The sequence below is a fragment of the Abrus precatorius genome, unplaced genomic scaffold (genome assembly GCF_003935025.1).
Source record: "Abrus precatorius isolate BTA unplaced genomic scaffold, Abrus_2018 Scaffold0, whole genome shotgun sequence".
In the NCBI taxonomy this organism is placed as follows: domain Eukaryota; kingdom Viridiplantae; phylum Streptophyta; class Magnoliopsida; order Fabales; family Fabaceae; genus Abrus; species Abrus precatorius.
The window spans coordinates 1,442,265-1,454,764 of NW_020874290.1; the positions used below are offsets into that span (position 1 = coordinate 1,442,265).

At 34.1% G+C, this 12,500-nt stretch overlaps 2 non-coding genes and 2 pseudogenes across 2 annotated transcripts; 2 read left to right on the top strand and 2 right to left on the bottom strand.

Annotated features, from left to right (window-relative positions):
- LOC113850335 overlaps positions 1-4,252 on the bottom strand; it is a 5,027-nt pseudogene extending 775 nt beyond the window's left edge.
- Positions 4,253-8,724: 4,472 nt separating this feature from the next.
- Positions 8,725-8,795, top strand: TRNAC-GCA. The gene has a single exon. It is a non-coding gene; the product is annotated as a tRNA-Cys (tRNA).
- A 638-nt stretch (positions 8,796-9,433) lies between these two features.
- LOC113864517 overlaps positions 9,434-12,500 on the top strand; it is an 8,403-nt pseudogene continuing 5,336 nt past the window's right edge.
- Positions 11,450-11,523, bottom strand: TRNAD-GUC. Its single transcript has one exon. It is a non-coding gene; the product is annotated as a tRNA-Asp (tRNA).

Consider the following 12,500-nt stretch of genomic DNA (forward strand, 5'->3'; position numbering starts at 1 on the left):
CCCGCACGAATCTCAGCAATCACTTGTTCCGATTTTACATATTGATCATTTTGAACTAATAAAAAACTTTTTGGTGGAATAATCACATTATGTATAATATCGTCACTTTCAATAGTTACATACAAGTTTATAGAACATAGAAAAGCAGGATGCCCATGACGTGTACGTGTAGGATGAACCAAATCCTCATTGAATTTAATTTTTCCATTAGAAGGCGCTCGCACATGTTCCGCAGTACCCCCTGTGAATACTCCACCGGTATGAAAAGTTCTTAATGTTAGTTGAGTACCCGGTTCTCCAATAGATTGACCCGCAATAATACCTACAGCTTCTCCTAATTCCACTAAGTGGCCATGAGTAGGACTTTGGCCATAACATAATCGGCAGATCCAAGATGTATTCCTACAGGTAAGGGGGGTTCGAATAGATATTGGTTGTGTTTGGAAAGTTTTGAATCGATTATAAGTCCCAATTCCAATATCTTGATTTCTAACAAGCAATGCATCGTGAACCTCTGTATATATCGTCTGCTAATACACGACCAATTAATGTTTGTATCAAAATTATTTCCGGCATCATTCCATTCTGGATATTCACCGAAATCCCTTGAATGGTACCCGCAAATCTGTTCGACGTACAACAATGTGTTGAACCACTTCAACAAGTCTGCGTGTAAGATATCCAGCATCCGATGTTCGTACAGCAGTATCTACAACCCCTTTACGGGCTCCGTAGCAAGAAATGATATATTCTGTTAAAGACAGTCCTTCGCGTAAATTGCTTTGAATAGGTAAATCAATCATTTGCCCTTGTGGATCCGACATTAATCCTCTCATACCTACTAATTGGTGTACTTGAGATGCATTTCCTCTAGCTCCTGAAAAAGACATTATATGGACTGGATTCAAGGGGTCGGTCATCCTAAAATTAGGATTCATTTCTTGTCTCAAATATTCACTAGTAGCATACCATATCTCAATGGATTGTCGTAATTTTTCTACCGCATGTACATTCCCATAATGATGATGTTTTTCCAAAATAAAAATTTGTTGTTCAGCATCTTGAACTAGCCATCCTTTAGAAGGTATTGTTAAAAGATCATCAATTCCTAATGAAATGGATGTAGCCGTAGCTTGACGGAATCCCAGAGTCTTTACTTGATCCAGGATGTGTGATGTATATGCCATTCCGAAGTGGTTTATTAATCTGCTAATAAGTCGTTTAATGGCAGTTCCACCTATCACTTTATTGTGAAAGACTAGATTGGCTCGTTCTGCCATAAGTACCTCCATATTCCACTCAGTGGGATTCGGTTCGACAATGGATTTGAGTCAATGATTGGAAAACTTCCTTTTCTTTATCTTGATTCGCGTAGAAATTTTAAAACTATGATCCTAGTTGAACCACGGAGACCTGAATTCCACACTGGTAGCATAAATTTACTTATCTTACATATCAACCATCTATATGATTAGATATACTGTATGAATAGGTCCGGCAAAAACCTTGTATAGCTTCTTCAATTTCTCGATAAAAAGAAATATGACCAACAGTGGTTCGAATGTATATACAACGAATTTCTTTTTTTGTACTTCTTACTACTAGATAATGCCCATAAATTTCATGATAGGTACCCAAAGATTCGTAGTGAACTTCGATAGGAACTTCTCTTGACGAAATAATGCGTTGATCTAATCGCCATCGGAACCACAAAGGACTATCGAAATCTATTCTTTTCTGTTGATAAGCTCCAATTGCATCATAGGAATTACAAAAAAAAGGTTCTTTTTTTTTCGTATACTTATAGTTATTATCTCGAATTCTTTCATTTTTCGAATTTCTGCAATTACACGGATTATACCTATTTGAACAAATACCTCGACGATTCCCGCTCGTTAATACGTAAAGCCCAATAAGTATATCTTGAGTTGGTACGGAAATGGGATCCCCAATAGCTGGAGATAAGAGGTTCATATGAGAAAACATAAGTAAACGAGCTTCTGCTTGAGCCTCCAAAGATAAAGGCACATGAATAGCCATTTGATCCCCATCAAAGTCTGCATTGAATCCCTTACAAACTAATGGATGTAAACAAATAGCACGCCCTTCTACTAAAATGGGTTGGAATGCCTGTATGCCTAATCTATGCAGAGTAGGGGCTCTATTCAGCAATACGGGATGCCCCCGCATAACTTCTTGAAGTATTTCCCATACAATCGGTTCTTTTTCCCGAATTTTACTCTTAGCAATTCCTATGTTCGAAGCAAAATGTTTTCGAATTAGACCACGAATTAGAAATGTCTGGAAAAGTTCTATTGCTATTTCGCGAGGTAATCCACATCGATGTAATGAAAGTGATGGACCTACGACAATGACAGAACGTCCCGAATAATCAACCCGTTTGCCAAGCAGAGTCTCGCGAAATCTTCCCTCTTTGCCCTCAATTATATCGGAAAATGATTTGTAAACCTTATTATGACCGTCCTTCATTGGTTGTCCGCGGATTCCATTATCAAGAAGTGTATCCACGGCTTCTTGTACCAATTTTTCCTGACACATTACTAATTCTCCTGGTGTAGATCTACTTGTTGTTAATAGATCGATAAGAGTATTATTCCGATAGATAACTCTTCTATAGAGTTCATTAATATCCGAGCTCATTAGCTTACCCCCATCTATTTGAATAATGGGTCTCAATTCGGGAGGAAGAACTGGTAAGAGACATAAAACCATCCATTCTGGTTCTATATTTGTTCGGATAAAATGTTTAGCTAATTCTATGCGTCGAACCAAAAAATTCTTTCTTCTTCCAACTTTTCGATCTTCCCATTCATTTTCATTGTCCATGGATCCCTCTTCTCCTAATTCTTTCCATTCTATCAACGAAGAATCAATAAGAATTCTCAAATCCAGATCGGCTAATTGTTCTCGGATAGCACCCGCTCCACTTGAAATTTCTCGATTTCGAAATATATCGAAACCTTGGGTAGAAAAAAAAATAGGTATGCTGTGTTTCCAGGATTGTATTTCATATTCGAATGGACCTCGTAATCGTAAGAAAGTGGGTTTTTTAACTACGGGCCTAGCAAACGAAAAATTTGGATAGGATCCAATCCAATAGGATCTCCCCCTTTCAAAATCGGACGTGAAGGTTTCCTCTCATCCGGCTCAAGTAGTTATACCAAATAAAGATAAAGCAAAGGGTTTCCACTTTCAAATTCTATAAAACCCCTAATCTAAAATAAAAGGTTTACTCTTTACTCAAGTTCTCAATAAAGACTAATCAACATTTCATTGATGCATTCTTTTTCTTTTTTTATATTTTCTGAATTATTTATCCAATTCTCAATTACGACAGAAAAGAAATGAAATGTAAAATTCTTGAGTAGTCTATCCCCCTTCGAATGGGGAATCCCCTAAAATGGAATCATTCATTAAAGGGAGTATCCTGGAATTCATAAGGGATTTCCTTGTCTATGTATCATTCCATTTGATCTTTTAGGTCCAGACGTCACCTCGACGGTTATGCTATGATGTCCTTAAGCCTATATGCGATAGATAGGCTTCTGCAACCATGATATATTTGCTTATTAGAACATAATTTCAGTTCTTTCTAAAAAAGATGGAATAGTGAATTCCACAAAAAAAGTATTTCTTTTTCTTTCACGAGATACGTGCAGCTAGAAATTCATATTTATTTGTTACTGAATCGACCATAGACCAATTCCCTTTTATTTGGGAGTATTCAATACATCCATAATTCTGAGCTTCATATTACTCATTTCAAGAGACATGTCAGATTTAGGGCATCCCAATTCAATTGAATGGAATGACAGTTTCTCATTCGGAATCTGTACAATAGGAATTTTGATCAAATCACACATCGCAGTATACTAGACCCTCTAATTCTTTAAGAGGTTTATCTAAAAGATTCGCGATATAACTAGGAAGCCGTTTCAAATACCACACATGAGTTACTAGGCATGCCAGTTTTATATAGCCCATTTGATATCTACGTATCCGAGAATCAATAAATTCTACTCCGCATTGTTCACAAAATTTGGGATCGTCCTTTTTATCTCTGATTACTCGATAATTTCCACAAGCACAAATCCCACTTTTTATAGGCCCAAAAATTCTTTCACAAAATAATCCATCTTTTTCAGGCTTATTGGTTTTGTAATGAAAAGTATAGGGTTTTTTTACCTCCCCAACTATCTCTCCATTAGGTAGGATTTTTTTTGCCCAAGCACTTATTTGTTGAGGAGAAACTGATCCAATTCGGAGTTGTTGATGTTTATACTGATCAATCATAGAATAAAAATTCTGATTCAGTTCAATTAAGCTTCCTTCCTATAAATCCGGAAGTTCTTCTCAGATACAAGGAAATGATTCAGTTCCATAACCAAAGATCGTAGTTCTCGAACGAGCAATCGAAAAGATTCTGGAGCATCCGTAGGTTTAGGTATTGTTCCTCCAATGATCGTAGTACCGAGTACTTCTTGGCGAGCTTTAATATGATCCGATTTATAAGTAAGCATCTCTTGTAACATATGAGCAACACCAAATCCCTCCAGGGCCCAAACTTCCATTTCGCCTACCCGTTGTCCTCCCCGTTTGGCCCTTCCTCTAAGGGGTTGTTGCGTAACAAGTGCATAATGTCCACTGGAACGTCCATGTATTTTATCATCAACTTGATGAATTAATTTCAAGATATAAGGCTTTCCCATTAGAACAGGCTTTTTAAAAGAATTCCCTGTTCTTCCATCAAATATTCTGCTTTTTCCCGGATCCTCGGGTTCAAATATCCATGGATTCGATGTTTGTTTACTGGCTTCATATAATTCAGAAAACACTAGTTTTCTCGAAGCCTCTTGTTCATATCTTTCATCAAAAGGTGCTATTCGATAATGTCTATCTAGCATACTTCCCGCTAACCCGAGTGAGGATTCAAATATCTGTCCTACATTCATTCGTGAAGGTACCCCTAATGGATTGAAGACCATATCAACGGATCTTCCGTCTTGCAAATAAGGCATATCCTGTCTAGACAAAATCTTTGAAACGATACCCTTATTTCCATGTCTCCCGGCCACTTTATCGCCTACTTTAATTTCACGTTTCTGTAATATATATATACCAATCATTTCTGGATTATAACTGGAACCCCCTTTTTTTTGGATCCATCTCACATCAATAACTCGACCCCTACCGCCTATAGGTAGTTTTAGACAAGTTTCCTTTGAGGTGGATACCTGAATGCCAAGTATAGCTCGTAATAATCTATCTTCCGGGGAATACGAGGATTCTTTCGCCATTTGAGGCGTTAATTTACCCACTAAAATATCGCCCGTTTCGACCCAAGATCCCAGGATCACAATTCCATTTTTGTCTAAATTTCGGAGTAAATGGGCTTCTAGGTGCGGAATTTGATTAGTGATTCTTTCAGAACCCTGGCTTGTCATATGAGTCTGAATTTCATATTTCCGTATGTGAAAAGAAGTAAAAATATCTTCATAGACCAAACGCTCACTAATGAGTACAGCATCCTCAGAATTGTAACCTTCCCATGGCATATAAGCTACAAATACGTTTTTTCCCAAAGCGAGTTCGCCACCAACTGTAGAGGCACCATCCGCTAAAATTTGTCCCCTTTTTATGTATTTACCTTGCTGAACCTGGGGTTTTTGATGCATGCAAGTATTTTTGTTGGAACGTTGATATATAGTTAATGGAATGCTTAGAGTAACCCCATTTCCAACAAAAATGATCTTGTCAGTATCGGGATAAATGACGTTTCCCTCGTATTCGGCTATAGCGGAAACCCCAGAATCTAAAGCAACTTGGCGTTCCAATCCAGTTCCAACAATGCATTTTTCGGACCGAGAAAGCGGAACTGCTTGACGTTGCATATTAGAACTCATTAAAGCTCGATTCGCATCATTATGCTCGATAAAAGGAATGAGGGAAGCTCCAATAGAAAAATATTGGAAGGGAAAAATACCTCGAAGATGAACCTGTTCCCATGCAATAGTAAGAAATTCTTGACGGTATCGAGCTGGAACAATCTGTTCTTCCTGAATATCTCGATTTAGTGCCAAAGAATTTCCTGTTGTTACCATATAGTATTCATCTCTATTTGGTGATAAATAAAACATGCGTATTCTTTTGGATCTCTCAGAGATTTCATAAAATGGACTTTCTATAGACCCCCAACTACCAATCCTCGCATGAATTGCGAGGGATCCAATAAGTCCAACATTGATTCCTTCAGATGTGTCAATTGGACAAATACGTCCATAGTGACTAGGATGGATATCTCGTATCCGAAAACTAGCAGTTCGCCCTGTCAATCCTCCAGGGCCCAAATAACTCAATTTTCTCCCATGAACTATTTGGGTCAATGGATTGGTTTGATCTAAAACTTGAGATAATGGATGTAATCCAAAAAAGGATTCATAAGTAGTTGTTAATGGAGTTGAAGTCACCAAATTCTGAGGAGTCGGTATCAATTTATGTCTAATTGCTCCACATATAGTTCCTCTAACCATATTTTCTAAACGAACCAGGGCCAATCCAAATTGATCTTGTAATAGATCTGCTACAGAACGAATACGTTTATTTTTCAAATGATTTATATCGTCAAGTGTACCCATTCCAAATTTCATTCCAATCAAATGATCCGTAGCTGTCAATATATCTCGCGGTAACAAAAATGTATTGTTCTGAGGTATATCAAGATTCAGCTTTTGGTTCATATTTCGTCGACCAATCCTTCCTAATTCACATCTTTGTTGAAAAAATTTTTTTTGTAATTCTTTACATAAAGATTCAGAAAATACTGGATCTCCACCTACACAAGCAAATTGTCGATAAAACTCCAAAATGGCATTTTCTTTTGACCCGATTTTTTTTTTCTCCTTATCATTCAAGAAAGACACGAAAATTTCAGGATAACAAACATTCCCTAGAATTTCGTTTAAATTCGAACCCATAGCTGATGATAGAACTAGAATAGATATTTTCTGTTTTCTACTCACACGAGCCCATATCCTTGCTTTTCTATCAATCTCTAATTCTAATCTCCCCCCCCAATCTGATATTATGGTGCCAGTATAGACCGAAATTCCGTTATGATCCAATTCTGATCGGTAATAGATACCAGGGCTTTGCAATATTTGATTGATTACAATTCTGTATATTCCATTTACTATAAAAGTTCCCAGGGAATTCATTAGAGGAATGTTTCCAATAAAAATAGTTTGTTCTTGTATGTCCCTACTGCTTTTCCAAATTAATCCTGCGGATACATATAATTCAGAGGAATATGTAAGCGATTCATATACGGCATCTTTTTCGTTTATCAAGGGTTCTAACAATTGATATTTTTCCACAAATAATTGAAATTCCATTTCTTGATCTGTATCCTCAATTTTTGGAAACTTAAAAAGTCCTTCTGTTAACCCCCGATCAATGAACCTACAAAATCCTTCAAATTGTATCTGATTCAACCCGGGTAGTGCAGACAGTCCCTCATTTCCAACCTCAAGCATTTTCAATTTCCCCGTGAATTTTATAGAAAAATATCCCACGATTTGCTGTCATTCTTTCTCAAATCACATGAATAGATTTAGCAAAAATGGAATTTCTGTTCTTTTTCTTTTTACTGAATTACATGAAATTTTACCTAACCCTGTGTATGAAATACCTATTATGAAAAGAAGAATAAATAAAATATGATTTTATACTCAACTATGAATTTGCAACAAAACAAACAGATAGAATCGAAATTCGAATATAAATAGAAAAATGGAAACGAATTGAATAATTCCACTTTCATTTTCGGGTTTTTTAAGGCATATCAAAAAAAAAAAAAATAGATTCCATTTATACCATTATTCTGATATTACATATTCCAATTTGATTTGATACCCGAAAAAAATCAATTCGGGATTTGCTCTGCTCGCTGAGATAAAGATCTAATCGAATAATCAGAAACAATATAGAATTGATTTTTTTAGCACTTAACCTTTTTAATTGTTTAAAAAAGAATTTGAATTCGCAGAAAAGAGAGAAATTTTTACCTATTTTTTTTAGAATAGGAGAATACGATTAGAGTGTGTAATAAGGCTTGTATTTATTAAACATACGTAGATCTAACTCCAACTCTATCTATCTATCTATAGATAGATAGATATCTTTATTACTTTATTGCACGTTCGGGAAAGCACATGACATGTCATGTTCATTTTTTATTTTCTATTCAATCTATAAAAAGGGGGAAGCACGAGAATTTCTTGAAAATTCCCTATAGTATATATATTATATATGGATAAGATATCCAATTAGATAATATTTGTGTAACAATGAAAATTTATGTTCTAGGGTTTACATATATTGACAGTTGCTGTTATAATTGAAATAGGGAAAGTTTTTTTTTCAAAAAAGATTGATTGGTTATGTATCAATTTCGATTTTCTTATCTCATTAAGAAAAAAAAACATCTTAGATCCAAATTTTCAAGAATCGTTCAGAAATTTATAGTTAACGGTTGCGATTTGTCCCGAGATTTTTTTCTTTTTTTTTTAAGAATGGGATCAAAGAAAACCAAATTTAAAATACAAGCATAAAAAAAAGAAGTATAGAATCCTCCTTTTTTGGGGAAAGTGGGAATTCTCATATATTCATATATATATATATATTAGTTTTTTCGATTTTAGTTTTGGCGGCATGGCCGAGTGGTAAGGCGGGGGACTGCAAATCCTTTTTCCCCAGTTCAAATCCGGGTGTCGCCTGATCGACAAGAGATTTGAAATAGTGTATTACGTTTTTTTGATAGAAATTTTTTTTTCCAGCAGAAGCAAGCGGAGGAAAAGGACTCTTGAAACTTGTTTTATTCTAAATTCTAAGGTTTGTTCCAAAAAATGCTGTAAATCTTTTCGTCTCGGATTGAAGGAAAGATTCCAGTAGTGAAAAGGAATCGATAAATGTTGAAATAATAGTCGTTTCAATCCACTACTATTGTAGTGTCCGTCTACTGACTGGGTCTTGAATTAGATTGGATAAGGATAGGTCGGACAGGGAATCTAATTCCATTTTTAGTTGGAGAAGGGGCGGAAGAAAAACCTTGCATACAGACTGATGTAAAGTATATGAGTGCTTCCGCATTTATTCAATATTAGTTAGATTAGTTAGATTGAATAGCTAATTGGCTTTTTTTTTATTTAATTTATATATTTTATTTATTTAATTTATATATATATATAAGTATATATATAAATATAAATAGTTTTTTGTTGATTTAAATAGTTCTATTTTAATAAATATATATATTAATATTTAATATATATTTATTAAAATTTCAAATTTTTTTTGATTCTATTTGATTCGAATGGAAATAGAATCAAATAGAAAATCTTTCTTTTCGGTAACCTCTAGTCAAAGAATTAAATAGGCAGGCTATCCTCCGATTATTTTAGAGAACGAATCAGGAGACGCTAAGGATTAGATCGAATGGAAATAAGAGTATGAGTATGCAAAGTAATCTGTCTTTTTTCTATTTTTTTTTTTACTTAATGAAATTACTTAATGAAATAGGGGGGATAAAATCCAGGTCTTATTATTCCTACCTGTTAATAACATTCATTCTCTTAAAACTTCCAAGGATGTTTCTGGATATTTTGTTTATACTTAATGTTTTCCGATTTTACTAAAAATCATATAAGAATTTGTTAGATGTTTTAATAGAATTTTTCGTCAATGGTGTTAGCCCAGAATCCTTTTTTGACTTTGTACCAGCAATTTCACTATTATTATAGTATTCTTATTCTATATTAGAATAGTATTCTTATTATAATATTATTAGTTAATAATACAAAAGAAAAATAAATACAAGAGAAATATTTGTGAACAATAAAAAAATGATTCCTTTTTATAGAGATAGGAGACAAAATTTACATGGATATAGTAAGTCTTGCATGGGCTGCTTTAATGGTAGTTTTTTCATTTTCCCTTTCCCTCGTAGTATGGGGAAGAAGTGGACTATAAGTATACTAATAATTGAGTTAAGGGATCAAAGTATCCATTTTATTTTATAGCTGGGTTTTGAAATTTTGGAACTATATGAATTCAATTTTGGAACTATATGAATTATAGTATTTAATTCATACTAATTAATTGAATTCAAATATAAAATATATCTGTATTTCGAAGTTCTATTGTAGTCTAGTAGTGTAATGTATTCTATGGATAATATAGAAATCCAAAATACTCTTTCAATCAAACAAATATTTGAATAATTCCATATTCGTGTTTTGAAAATAATTGAAAAAAAAAAGGAATACAAAATAATAGGAAATTGTCTCCTATTCCGAATTTTTCCTAGGATTTCCATTTCGATGAACCGACTCTTACCAAGATTATATATGGAAAATGAGGAACCGTGTAACCCCCATTCCTACTTTTTTTTAATATGATACCGGGATTGTAAAAAGAATCTGAAATCCACAAATAGTAATCGGAAGAATAAGAGTTGCTTTTTAATTATTTCAGATTGATTGGAATCAATACAAATCAAATAGATGAAACAAAGAAAAAAAATTGGGACGCTATGTTATGTATATTACATATATTTACATATATGTAATTGAAATTATATATATGAAGATACATATTGGAGATTGATTTATATTAAACCCTATTTTTTTTTAGAGAGTAAAACTTGAATATATTACAATAATAGTCTAGTAGAAAGAAATAGATTTGATTTCTTTCTACTAGACTATCTGGATTTCATAGAATTCTGCTGATTGTAGTCCGATCATTTCATTTAAGACTAAGACTCCAAATTGAAATCTTTTTTTTTTTCATTTTTTTTCAATCAATGATTGCATAGACAAGAATTAAGAAAGTCATGTTTAAGTGAAATTATTCACTTTGACTTACCGTTTTTACGTAAATTATAAGTAAAAAGGCAGTAGGAACTAGAATGAACAATGCAGTAGCAATAAATGCGAGAATATTTACTTCCATAATCTCTATGTTTTATTTCTCTTCAATTTCCAATAAAAAATTCGGGATTTAATCCCATAGAGATGATAAATCTTTCGTCGGTAAATTCAATGGTATAAAATTTTAATGATGTCAAATCGTATCAATATCATGAATAACAATATCTGAATTATCAAATCGATTCATCGTCGAGAATTAAATAGTATAACATAGGAAAATCTTTTATCCATACCAAATTTAAAATTTAGATTTCTGATGCAATCCAAAATTCCTTTTCCTTTTTTATTCTTTCTTTTTTAGTTTAATGTAAGGTAAAGGTTCTGACGAAAAAAGAAAAAAACAAGAGGGATCCCTATTAGGAATGAGATTTTGTTTGTTATTTTTATTCCCTTTCACACACAAGATGAATGGATGTCTTTTTTATTGGATTTGTATCCATCGGGACTGACGGGGCTCGAACCCGCAGCTTCCGCCTTGACAGGGCGGTGCTCTGACCAATTGAACTACAATCCCAGGGAAAAAAGCGTACAGCATACAGATTCTTACGGTTTCATTCAAACCTTTTTTCTATTTTAGATTCGAACCATTGTGCTGTAACTGAAAGAGGCGGACTATAGTATATATTGATATCCATATAGATATGCACTTTAGTGAGATTGACACGGATTACTCGTAATCCGTTCGTTATTGCCAAGTCAATTGAAAAATGAATCAATGAAAAGAGAAAAGAGTCTTTTTTTTTTAATCTTTTCCTAAGACTTTCTACTTACAAACCCTGATATGAATCAGGATTACTAGCAACATCCGAATTTGTAGAAAAAATATGTAATACGGAAAAAAACAATATCGCTAGAGATGTTTCCTATTTTGATTCTTCCGTATCAGAGCAGATCAGTCATTTCTGGAGAACAACAAATGGGTGTTATGCCATTTCATGGTGGATCGGCAAATTCTTGGGCCGAGCTGGATTTGAACCAGCGTAGACATATTGCCAACGAATTTACAGTCCGTCCCCATTAACCGCTCGGGCATCGACCCAGGAACAGGAAGAATCCATTTCAATCTTTATTGATAATCCATGATTAACTGCCTTTCGTAGTACCCTACCCCCAGGGGAAGTCGAATCCCCGCTGCCTCCTTGAAAGAGAGATGTCCTGAACCACTAGACGATGGGGGCATACTTGCCCGACCGTCATTATACTACGTTCATAGTATGAACAGTTTTTTGAAATTGTCAATATAATGAAATGATATGATTCGATCAAAAAAAAGGATTTTTCCATCTTTCAGAATTCCATAGAATTTTTGGATTTATCATTTAGATTTCGAAATTTTTTATTCCAATCGTGAATTAAAAAAAAAATAGAAAAAAAGATAAGTAATGCGAAAGAAAGGAAAAGAAAGATAAGATACTTTTCGGGAATGATTAGTTTGGTGGAAAGGACGAGGGGTTAAAACTTCATTTCTTTCATTCTCATTCATTGTTAAAA